Genomic DNA, 12,520 nt, shown 5'->3' with positions numbered 1-12,520 from the left:
TTGGCTGGAGGCTCAGAGGTACCTTTTCTGGTTTTAACGGATCATCGGAACTTACTACCGGAACTTACTACTTACCTACAGGAGGCCAGGCGCCTGAACTCCCGCCAGGCCCGTTGGGCCCTGTTTTTGGGTCGTTTCGACTTTTCCCTGACGTACCGCCCGGGAGGTAAGAACGTTAAGCCTGATGCCTTATCCCGTCAGTTTGCTCCTTCCCAGGAGGGTCTGGCAGAGGAGACCATCCTTCCGAAGCGGTGTTTTATCAGGGCGGCCAGCTGGGATATAGAGAGGGTTGTTCAGGAGGCCCAGGAGAGTGACCCAGGACCTAGCTCTGGACCGCCTGATAGACTGTTTGTTCCGCAGCCAGCTCGTGCCCAGGTTCTTCAGTGGGGGCACACCCACAAGGTAGCGTGTCACCCGGGCGTTTCAAGGACACTCTCGTTTCTCAGGCAGAGATTCTGGTGGCCGGAGATGGCACGCGACGTCCTGGAGTTTGTGGCTGCATGTACCACGTGTGCTCGCGGAAAGTCCTCCCGTCGCCCCCCCCGCTGGACTCCTGCGACCCTTACCTGTGCCGAGTCGCCCCTGGTCGCACATCTCTGTGGATTTCGTCACCGGTCTCCCTCCTTCCATGGGTAGGACAGTAATCCTGACAGTAGTGGACCGCTTTTCCAAGATGGTTCATTTTATCCCCCTGATAAAGTTACCGTCAGCCTTGGAGACAGCGGACCTGCTGGTCCTACATGTTTTTAGACGGTAGACATTGTCTCGGATCGGGGACCCCAGTTCTCCTCGCAGGTATGGAGAGCTTTCTGTAGATCCCTGGGGCCTAAGGCTAGCCTTTCGTCGGGGTACCATCCGCAGAGAAACGGCCAGACGGAACGGGCCAACCAGGACCTGGAATCAGCTCTACGCTGCGTGTCGGCTCGTCACCCGGCCTCCTGGTGTCAGCACATCCCCTGGGTGGAGTATTCTCACAACTCCCTAACTTCATCTGCCACTGGGAGGTCACCAATGATGGCAGCGTACGGTTACCAACTACCTCTCTTCCCCTCTCAGGAGAGGGAGGCAGCGCTTCCCTCAGTTCGGGCCCACCTACGACGTTGTCGATCTGTCTGGCACCAGACCAGGGCGGCCTTATCCCGCACCGCCACAAGAAATCAACGCCTCGCTGACAAGCACCGTGTGCCAGCCCCGAGGTACTCACCTGGCCAGAAGGTCTGGCTATCCACCCGGGACCTTCCCCTTCCAGTGGAATCACGCAAGCTGGCTCCTAGGTTCGTGGGGCAGTTCGAGATCGAAAGGATCATTAATCCCACTGCCATGCGCCTCAAGCTCCCTCCGTCGCTCAAGGTCCATCCCACCTTCCACGTCTCTCTCCAGAAGCCCGTCTCAACCAGTCCTCTCAGTGCGCCAGCCGAGCCTCCACCTCCTCCGCTCATCATTGACAATCACCCTGCGTACAAGGTCCACAAGATCCTGGAGGTTCGCCGCGGAGGTCGGGGCTTCCAGTACCTAGTGGACTGGGAGGGCTACGGTCCAGAGGAGCGCTCCTGGATCTCCCGCTCACTCATCCTGGACCTCTCCCTCCTCCGAGACTTTTACCGGGAGCACCCGGAAAGACCGGGTGGAACGCCTGGAGGCACTACCTAGAGGGGGGGGTACTGTCATGTTTTGGTGCTTTCCTGTTTTATTTTGAAGTCGGTTTCCTGTTGTGGTTCGTGTCTTTGCTTTTGTCTTGACAGACGCGGGCAGGTGCGCGGCTGGGGGTGATTGAATGGCGGGTTCTTCCCACAGAAAAGGAGCGTCGCGGACCTGAAGAACTCGCCAGAGAATTGAGTTTCCAGACTAGGTCATGGCATTCGTAGATTCTCTTTGCTCGTGTTCCGTATTAACTTTTTCCTGAAGACCCCTGACGTTGTCAGCACCTTGTTTTGCTCATGTGAGTCTTTTTTTTCTCTTTTGTTTTAGTTCCGGATCTGAGATCCCGATCTCCAGCCGCGTCCTGCCTTCGTCCCGAGTTCCTGATTTGTTTTTTGTTTCGGTCCTTTCCGACCGCTTGGAATATTAAAAGACTTTGCCTGAACATTTGCTCCGAGGATATTTGTCCACTTCCGCTTCTGGGTCTCCTGCCGAGTTCCACCCGTGACAGGATGTTGTGGATGCGCTGAATGAGCTCCAAAAAAAGATGGACACTTTTTGGAGCTCCAGCAAATCAACGCAAGAGAGCTTATGGAGAGAGAAGAGAGGAGGAGAAAAGATGACTTGGAGAAAGAGGAGAGGAGGTACAGGGAGAGGAGCGAATGATGAGGGATATGAAGGAGAGAGAAGAGATCATGATGGAAATGAGTGAGGGATGAGGAGACAAGGAGACTGCTGTCAGGGAGGAGCGTCTCCTTGACATTCTGTCATCTTTAAAAAAAAAAATTAGATTTTTTTTTTTTTGTAGAAAAAAATAAATGTTAATTTAACCCCTTGATGCCTGAATTTATTTGCAATTGTTAAAAAAAAAATAATTATGTGTGTTTTTGCTTTCAAGCAGAGACTAAATTAATTGAAGATAACATTTTTTTACCGTAGAACATAAAATTATTGTAAAATTGGATATGTCGCTAATTTGCGACATATCCAATTTTACAATAATTTTATGGCATAACAGGCATTAGAGGACCAAAATATAATAAAAACACATTTCCCATCTTAAGCATTTTAATGCCAACATATACATTACAGTGGTAAGAAAACAACAATAAAAAAAAAGTGACTCAAGTCTTCCTCAGAAGCGTCACCTGACGTGCTGCAGACGTGTCACTAATAAGCTGGTCGTTTCTGGTCCCACTGTGTGTTCTCTGGTGCAAGGAACCCCCAGGTGTGCAGGTGCACTGAGTAAAAGCTAACACCAAGATATGCAGTACCTGAATATTCAACAACTAATACTATAACAACAACTTCTATAACAACGATAACTGAGCTGTTTCAATTGTGGGGTGCCTTACTCATGAAACTCCCTGAAGCAATTGTTATTTTTGTTCAGGCACAAGTGAACATTGCACTTAGAACACTTGAACACGGTCAGTTTTCCTTTCAAAGACATCAAAGGAATGCACCAGCCCTTTTGTGTCACAAAGCACAACTATTTTATATCCTCATGTATGTGGCTTCTTGGGGACATATTGTTTTAAACTTGATTTTCCTTTGAAAGGAACCATTTGCTCGTCAACACAGAGCATTTGCTCTTGTAGAACAGCCTGAAATTTGGGAAGAAGTGCATCAATCAGTGGCCTTATTTTGAAAAGTCTGTCATTGTTTGGTGCCATGTTGTCATTGAAATGGATGTAAGGTTTTATTTCATCTCACTCTACTCTGTCTTTTTGTTCAGGAGTAGCTACACTAGGAAGCTCATCATCCTCTTCAGCAGTGAAGCTTTCCTCACTGCTGTCACCTGGTGTTTTAAAAAAAAAAAACACCATTGAAAAGTACAGACTATTCTATTTAGGTTAGGTAGAACTTTACACAACCTGCTCTCAAAGCGACGTCCTCAAATCTGTGGCTTACAACACAAAAGCTGAAAGTCTGTACAATACAATATTATAGCATTATTACTGCTATTTTTACCACCTTGTGCAGGTATGTGTTCCTCATCAACTTCTCCACTCTCACTGAGACAGATGTCCTCACTCTCAGCTGGCGGAACTCTGGTTCGCTTACCATAAAACATTCCTGAGGAAAAATAAACGTCAATAATTTAATTCATAAAACTTGCTACATGATTACAGATTGTTACAAGAATTGTTTTTGCTATAGAAAGCGTGTGACGGCTAAAATCCATCTGAATATATTAGTGTGTACTGTGCCATTGCGCATCTGGCCATACTGATTAATTTAGCCCTTATGGACGAATGTCGCGAATTCGCGACAAACCGAAAACTTGAAATATCTTCAAAAATCACGTTCAAAACTACTTTATTTTACTTTTCCTAGTTCCACAGACAAACAATAAGCAGACGTGTATTTTTTTTTTACGGTAACTTACCTCAAACAAGACGATCCTTTCGCGCTTCCAACTTTGAATGGGTTGCGCAACACCAGGAAGAAAACACGATCGTAAACCGGACGTGGTTTTAAATGTTATTGGTCCTACAAGAAACTAGTGATTGCAAAACGTTCCTAGGTTCCTATCGAAGAGGCATGAACCAACATTAGGGAAACTCGCGCACGATCTCTGGCGCATTCTTAATGGAAGCGGTATGTCGCGAATTCGCGACACTCTGCGTTAAGGGGTTAAGCTAGTGTAAGGACATATGCGACACATTTTAATAAGGAGTCGTGACTGCTATGTACATTATTTATTATTAGATGTAGTCGTGCTCAGGCGCAACACACAACATTGCCATCCTGTGCCTGTCGTCTGCTCCACAGTTGGCACCTGGGGCTACTGGTTCTGGGTGGTAGTGGTCTCCTGCTGCTCCCTCCACATCAGCATCCTCTGGCTCAAGCTCATCGCCGTTGCTGAGGCAGATGTTGTGCAATATGATGAAGCAGGCGACCACCTCCGGGACATAACAGACATCCACCTCCAAGGCCTTCATGAAGATGGACCTCCACCTTGTTTTAAGTATGCCAAAGGCTCTCTCCACAACACATTTGGCTTTTGCCAGGCGGGCGTTGTAGAGGGCCTGAAGATGGTTGTGGAGAGGCTGGCGGTACGGCGTCAACAGGGCGATGGGCTGGCGCAGGCAGGGGTAGCCACCGTCTCCAATGATGCAGTACCCTGGTGGGGGGTACCTCCGTTCATCATAAAGAGGGCTGTGCTTCAGCACCCTCGCATCATGGGCAGAGCCTGGGAACCCCACAAAAATGTCTATAAATCTAGCTGTGTGGTCACACACAGCTTGAAACTGAATAGAATAAAATAATTTTCTATTAAGGTAGCAGTCTGCGTCCTGGGTGGGTGGCTTCACCCGGACGTGGCAGCCATCAATGCTGCCAACAACATTGTGGAAGGCTGCTGTCCCAGCCAAACGGGCAAAACCAGCTCCCACCAGTGGCAGTTCCTCTTCTGATGGGTGACGGACGACCTTGGAGAGGAGGGTGAGGACCTTCGTGCTTGTTTTGTGTATGGCACGGTGGACTGTGGCTCGGTGCATGCCAAAGGCTCTTACCACCACACGGTAAGAGGTCCCACTAGCTCAGGGGTGGGCAATGCGTCGATCGCGATCTACCGGTCGATCGCGAAGCTGTTGCGAGTAGATCGCGTGATTTAATAAAATATGATATTAGAAAATAGTAAAGAGAGTTCTGATTGGCTGCTGTGCATGTCAATCAAATAATTATTGCGCCGATTGGTTGACAGTTTGATTGACATGCACCGCAGCCAATCAGAGTTCCCGCCTCTTCCACTGAACAGACGGCAAAGTTCATATGAATCGAGAATAAAATGACAAAAACGTGCGATAGTCATTTTACGCAATTCAGAAAAACGATATAGAATTATAAGCTTGTTTTAAAAAAATATATATATATCGAACAAAATAATGCGCGTTTGATCGCTTCAGGTCTTCTCTACGAGAGTCACAGAAACATGACGTCAGTTCCATCAAAGTTAAGCTGCAGGTTCCAATGAAAGCAACAAATGCTGGTTTTCATTTTGTGATCGTGTCCTTAAAACACACTTGTATTAATACACCATCACATGATGACCATTTGTAAATTACCTTTATCTCACGAATATAATGAAAAAACGCTCAAACCCAAACACGTTGTGCAGGTGAGCCACACATTCTAATGACGTCAGAGACGATCAGACAAAGCGATGATGATGTGATGTTACTGGTTAACAGTTTTATTCTCGTTAAACTTCATCTGAAGATGTTTTAAAATTTTAATAATCCACTTGTGTGATTCATATCAAACATGTTTAAAATTAACAAATATAAACTGTTAGTTTGAATTCATGCTTTCATTTGTTTTTGTTTTACCATGAACACAGAAATGGAGAAATTTAAGTCTTGTGCTTCATTTAAATATGATCGACATATTGGAATGGAGACATGGAAAGGGATGAACCCGTCTGAATTCTTTGATGAATTTGATGAACAAAGGAAAAGGGCTTGAATTCGTGTCAAGCACAGATTCTTACACATGAATATTTTTGTGCACCATTTGGGTTCGAATGAATGACCATTTTTAGAAGGAAATCAATGCAATTCTTAGTACATATGAGTCTGAACTTGTCTGCAGTGGAGGATGAGATTTAAAACAGGCTGACACTGAGCTTAAGACCAGGTCTTATGGACATTTTTGGAAGTTACTCTCAGAGGAAAAGTATCTTCTTATGAGGAAATATGCTCCTCACTGACTGACTCTAGTTATTTATGTAAGTCAGCATTTCTATGAAGATTAAATCCACACATCCTTCCATCATGACTGATTATCAGTCCATTCACTTCATTCAGTGCAAGTCATGTAGTCAGTATGTTCTTACTTACATTGAGCAAATTTGATCAAGGTAGATCTTTTGAACTTGATCATTAGAAAAGTAGCTCGCAAACTGAAAAAGTGTGAGCACCCATGATTTAGACTATTCTAAAATGACCTGATTTGCACCCAAAGTTGTTAACTTTGGTTCATTTTATCTTGTTGTTTCCTCTTTCAACAAACACGAATAGTGACTTCAGATTAAAGTAATGTTTACTGTCATTACTGGAGTAATGTACTCCATAATATAATTTTATTTTAGCTGCTTGATTGTAAAAGGAGAAGGTTTAAAAGACAATGTCATTTAAAATTTCTGCTGTGAAATGAATTAACCAGCTTCCTCAAAAGTTAATGGGAAAAGTTATTTTTATATAAATGTTAAAATGTGATATCATTTTTCGTTTTGTGGCAAAGTCTACAGAATGAAATGCACAGTTGAAGTAGAGCGCTTATCTCTACTGCTTTTAAATCATTATTTTGTTTATGGATTTCCATTTTGACTCTTCTTGGTGTATTGTTTTATCCTTTTTTGGACTTTATATTTATTTATTCTTGTCCTTCCTGAGTGTTTTACTTTCTTGACTGGCTCAGGATGGCAAGAATATGGTTGTTAAACCGACGTTGAATCGCAGGTCAATTCATTTGCTGAACCCTGCATCCACATGATTCAGCCTAAAATAACCCCAGATCTTGTCACCTGTCTGTTTGTGGTTATTGTTTAAAGAATTCTCTTTTTTTATTTATTTTTTTTCACTTTTGTTAATGTTTGACACCAACCTTTTGCTTTCTGTTAAGTCTCCATTATTTCACCTGTTACTTGTTGGTTTCAACATTTTCTTTTTTGTGACATCAGTCACTCTGGCTGGTCTCTTTGCCTTACCCATTATGTTCCTCTCTTCACCCCTGCAGACATCCAGAGGTGTTTGAGTGGTTGCATTAGGAGAAAAAAAAACTAGTTCTTTACAATCAAGCAAAAATATCAGCACGTTGTTCTCAAGTTTATGGGAAAATATGGGCAGCCCCTGGAAAGGCTTTGTTGAGTTTACCTAGCCGGCGTCGCCACCCTCCGCATTTGTAAGCGCTGACCTGAGCAGCACCTCCCCAGTCGGACTCAGCCTGTCACCGTACGCTCGATCCGTAAGTTCTACCTTACCGCATATTTTTTTAAGTGCCCCACCACCAACCCCATCAGAAACTCATCCACCCATCTTTCCCTGCATTTCTTTAGTAAACAAAGCCTAACCTCTCATTCCCTCTGGGCTCCCGGGACTAGCCTCTGCTTCAGTATCCATTGATGGGAGGGGGCAATAAAATTAATGTAATTTTTGGGACAATAGGTTTTCTGTGGTTTTTGACCCCATCACATGTCCCAAAAGATGAGGCTGCTCTGGGAAGCCCTCAGTCATAATCCATTTCTCATCACAAACTGTTTTTTTAGTCTGATAAACCTCGCACTGTTTTTGTTTTCAAGCCAGGACTTTAGGACTCCTGACAGGGATGCTTCTACATTCATTGTAGTATATGGATCTACCCGCGTGTTGATGTCTTTCGTTACATTTTGATAATTGCTTGCCTGCCATGAAGTGTCAATAGAAGGTGTAAAAAAGGCAAGCAGCCAGTCTTGTCTGGTGTGACGTGATTGAAAACATTTTCTGCAGAATGAATCACATCACAAGGGCCACCATTTGTTATCAAACCGTCTATGCTGGGAGAGGATTTTATTTTGATTTAATGCGGTCTCCAGGTGTCGTGTTGTTAAACAGCCAGGTGGTCATTGTTTAATGAAAGCCAGATCTTAAGAGTTGTTACTCATACATCCTCCCAACAGCTTACTCGAGCAGTAGCCCCTATATCCGAAATGGAAAGGGGCTCCTCCGAACCCCCTGTGGCCCGCTCCACTTCCACTGCTCCCATGCAAATCCCGCGGTCCTCCTCTGTCTCATGTCACCCCCATCCAGCGAGTAAAAAGTACAAGCGGACCCCCTTGTACCAGAGATCAGTAAGGGGAATTGTTTGTTGCTGGATTGAGTTAACACTGAGCGGTTCTGGGCTGTTGTAACCGCATGGTTTTTATAAACGTGTGGTTTAATAAGCAGTTACTTTTTTGTATACTTGGTAACTTCCTGTCATTCTTTGTGACCAATTTTTAAGTAGTTGTGCATGTTCCAAACATGTGGACTTACATGGTTTTGTGTGTTGAATGAATGATGTAGAACAGGGGTGTCAAACTGGTTTTCACCAGGGGCCACATCATCATAATGGCTGCCCTCAAAGGGCCAGATGTAACTTATAAATGTAACTAAATGTAAGCTAATGTAAAAATAAATGTAACTACTCCTTAATGTTAAATGACTTTGAATGTACTACTTGAGAGGGGGCATAACTACTGTAAAACGAACAATTGTGAGCTGCTAACAACATGTGTGATGTAGCATTTTACAAACAAATAAAAATGGCTGCACACAGCCTTGCATGTGGCGCACCAAATACATTGCTACACATAAAAATAAGTCAAAACTTACAGCTCAAGACTAACAAGTTGAAACTGAAATAAGTCTGACAAGCAACTTTTCCTGTTGATGCACATGTGTCATCACACTTGTCATCTCAAGCAGAGAAAAAATAAATCAATTGCAGGAAAATCAGATTGGTGAGTCTTTATAACAAGAACAAAAAGAAGAAAGAAAGTCTCAGTTCACAACCAGTTATTGGTCACATTTTTAGGTTCCCCAGCTTATATACTGGTTGCGTCAATTCTTGTGGATGAGTAGATGCCTGTGCCTGAACACACCAAGTGGATCCCCTCTCCACCATCCATTGGTCATGTTCTGAAAATAACAAGCACAATCATTAAATTGCACACAGTTTAACTATTCTTCTTCTTGGTTACATTACATTTTATTATATTCTAATTGGGTTTTTAAAAATGCTTACCTATGTCTTCTGACCAGATGTCTGACACCGTGTTCCCGTTACCAGTGTGTCAATGTCTGGTTTTAGGTCCTGTGCTGAGGCAATCCGTAGAACAGCATGGAGGTTGTCATCAGTGATGCGAGATCTGTGCTGTTTTTGTTTACATTCATTATTGAAAACAACTGTTCGCACAGGTAGGTGCTCCCAAACATTGAAAGAACACGGGCAGCATGAAGTCGAAGCTGTGGCATCAAAGCAGGGGGCAGCAGACGGTAAAAGTCCTGGATTGCAGCATCCTGGAACTTTGCTTTCAGGCCACTGTCGCTTTGCAGATCAATTAACTCCATCTGAAGGTGCCGGGGTGCAGTGCCGATGTCAGTGGTGAAAGGACTGGTAAAGAGGGCAAAGCCAGTGTGCTGTGCTCGTAAGTCAGAGAAGCGCCGATCAAACTCATTCCTTATCAGGCTCAGTTTGGAAGCCAACTCAGCACATGAAAAAGTGTGGGGAAATGAGGCTGAGATGCTCTGACTAACAGGAAAGTTACCAAGATCATCGTGTTTCACTTGGCACATCCATAGGTCCAGTTTACGCTGGAAAGCTGTGATCGTGTCGGACATCTTTGTGATGACTTGTTTGCGTCCCTGCAGCTTCTGATTTAGTTCGGCGAGATGCTGGGTTATGTCACACAACATAGCAAAGTCACACAGCCACTGATCATCTGACAGTTCAGGCAAGGGTTTTCCTTTACGCTGCATGAAAACTGCAATTTCTTCCCTGAGCTCAAAAAATCTTTTGAGGACTTTGCTCCTACTCAGCCACCGAACTTCTGTATGGTACGGCACATCTCCATGCTCCGAGTCCATCTCCTGCAAAAACAGCTGGAACTGACGATGATTCAGGCCACGAGCGCGAATGAAGTTCACTGTTTTCATGACCGTGGTCACTATGCCATCCATCCCCAGCACCTTCCCACACAAAGCTTCTTGATGGATAATGCAATGATACGTAATCAGAGGTGTGTGACAGTTCATTTCTTGCATTTTCCCCTTCATTATTCCAACTAAGCCCCTGTTTCCTCCACACATTGTGGGTGCACCGTCTGTAGTTAATCCCACCAAGTTTTCCCAGGGCAATACATTTTTACTCATGGACTTCTCCACCGCATCAAAATTGTCCTGTCCCGTTGTGGTCCCATGCAAAGCAGCCACATCCAACAGCTCCTCAGTGACAGTGAGGTCCGACTTCACGCCTCTGATAAAAATTGATAACTGCGCTGTATCCGTGATATCTGTGCTTTCATCAACAGCTAATGAAAAAGCTATGTAGCTGCGTGTCTCATCGGCCAGCTGTGTTGAAAGATTTCCTGCTATTACCTTAACTCGGTCCGCGATGGTGTTTCTTGATAAACTGACATTTTTAAAAGCCTGTACCTGGTCGGGACACACTTGCTCACACACTTTCACCATGCACCGCTTCAAAAACTCTCCCTCTGAAAAAGGCTTTGAACATTGGGCGATGTGTTCAGCCACAATAAAGCTAGCTTTCACTGCTGCATTATTTTTAGCTGTGGCTTTCGTGAACACATTCTGCTGTGCTTGCAGTTTTCCTTTTAATTCTTCTACAATTTGTTTTTTTTCTTGATGGGTAAATGTGGCATACTTAGCTCCGTGTTTGGTGTCAAAATGCCGGCGTAGATTGTACTCTTTGACAACCGACACTGCCTCATAACACAAAAGACATACAGGCCTTTCTCCTTGAAGCACAAACATGTATTCACCTTCCCACCTTTCTTGAAATAGCCTTCCCTCCTTACCAACCTTTCTCTTCTTGGACATTTTGCTAGTATGTATTTGTATTTTTTTTAATTCCACCTGTTCGCATTGATTTGATGACGCTGCAGCCTAGTGGCGGATCCGTCAATCCTGGGAAAAATAATACCGGTAGGCATGCATTGTGGGTAAATGTAGTTTTCTTTACAAGCCAGCAGCCAGCAACTTGTGCGACACTTTTTCCTGCTGAAATCGGTCATGTGACAGGGAGTGATTGACAGGCCAGGGACTCTGTGTGTGTGTGTGCGTGCGTGCCGCGATGAGAGCGCGTGCTGCTCACATCAAAGGCTCGCGGCCGGTTTACCCAAAGCAGCGGCGCTCATGAAAACACGTAGCGTGGATGACAATCTCGGGTGATGTTGTTGATTCGAGACAGACAGACAACAGACTGTATGGCCCATCGCCCCCCACTTTGCAGGCTGGGCAATGAGAAGCCGACCCGCCTGCAGCGCACCGCCACAGCGCTGCTGCGCCATAGATATTGTGCGTGCGTGTGCGCCTGCGCTTGTGAAAACCTGACCGAGGCAGAGTCAGAGAAGGGAACGCAAGCAGCGCGAATAAAATAAGGAAAACCATTTTGTCTGTTGTGGGATTGGCTTGTCGGACACGTTTTTTTTTGTTTTTTTCCTCGTTGGTCAAGGTAAGGCAGGCGGGCCACATAAAATCACATGGCGGGCCACATTTGGCCCGTGGGCCTTGAGTTTGACGACTATTCTTCGATGGCGACCTCCAGCAGCCATCTAGGATTATTCAAAACATGGTAATGGATACATTTTAAACTAATGTGATCTACACAACACTTTCACTAGTGACCTGATTTTGTATTGAGTGTCATAATCAACATTTTTATAGATTTAATTAAAGGACTGTATTTGTTGTAGAATCGCACATTTCTGAAACAAATCTTCAAGCTTGTCGGGTAATTGAAAGTGATGCAATGCTGTGATGCCAACCAGGTAATGTTGAATACTAACTATGAAGAATCCAGAACAATAGTTTCGATGTCTTTAAACCTTAACCTTACATGTCCATCATATTGGGCAGTCTTTAATAAAAAAAACACTTTTGATACAACTGCTTTAAGTCTAGTAGAGAAACTTCTGTGAAAAGAAATGCAATAAATGATGACGGCTACTGTCCTTGCTAAATGTTATGATTAAAAAAAAAATTCCGATATGATCTTAAATAAAACGAGCGAAGGACTTCCGGTTTTGATGCAGAGCTAAGCGGTCGTGATTTATTTCGACTCTCCCAATTTTGCAAAATAACAACACTCAACTGCACTTTTCTCCGTCTACGAGCAC

General features: G+C 44.4%; 1 pseudogene; it reads right to left on the bottom strand.

Annotated features, from left to right (window-relative positions):
• Positions 1–9,408: 9,408 nt before the first annotated feature.
• LOC148071215 (general transcription factor II-I repeat domain-containing protein 2 pseudogene) lies at positions 9,409–11,222 on the bottom strand (annotated as a pseudogene).
• Positions 11,223–12,520: the final 1,298 nt, after the last annotated feature.

This window comes from Callionymus lyra, chromosome 10, assembly GCF_982586985.1.
Source record: "Callionymus lyra chromosome 10, fCalLyr1.hap1.1, whole genome shotgun sequence".
Classification (NCBI taxonomy): Eukaryota; Metazoa; Chordata; class Actinopteri; order Syngnathiformes; family Callionymidae; genus Callionymus; species Callionymus lyra.
Note: the sequence above shows the minus strand (reverse complement) of the source record. Positions and strands in the feature narration are given on the sequence as shown.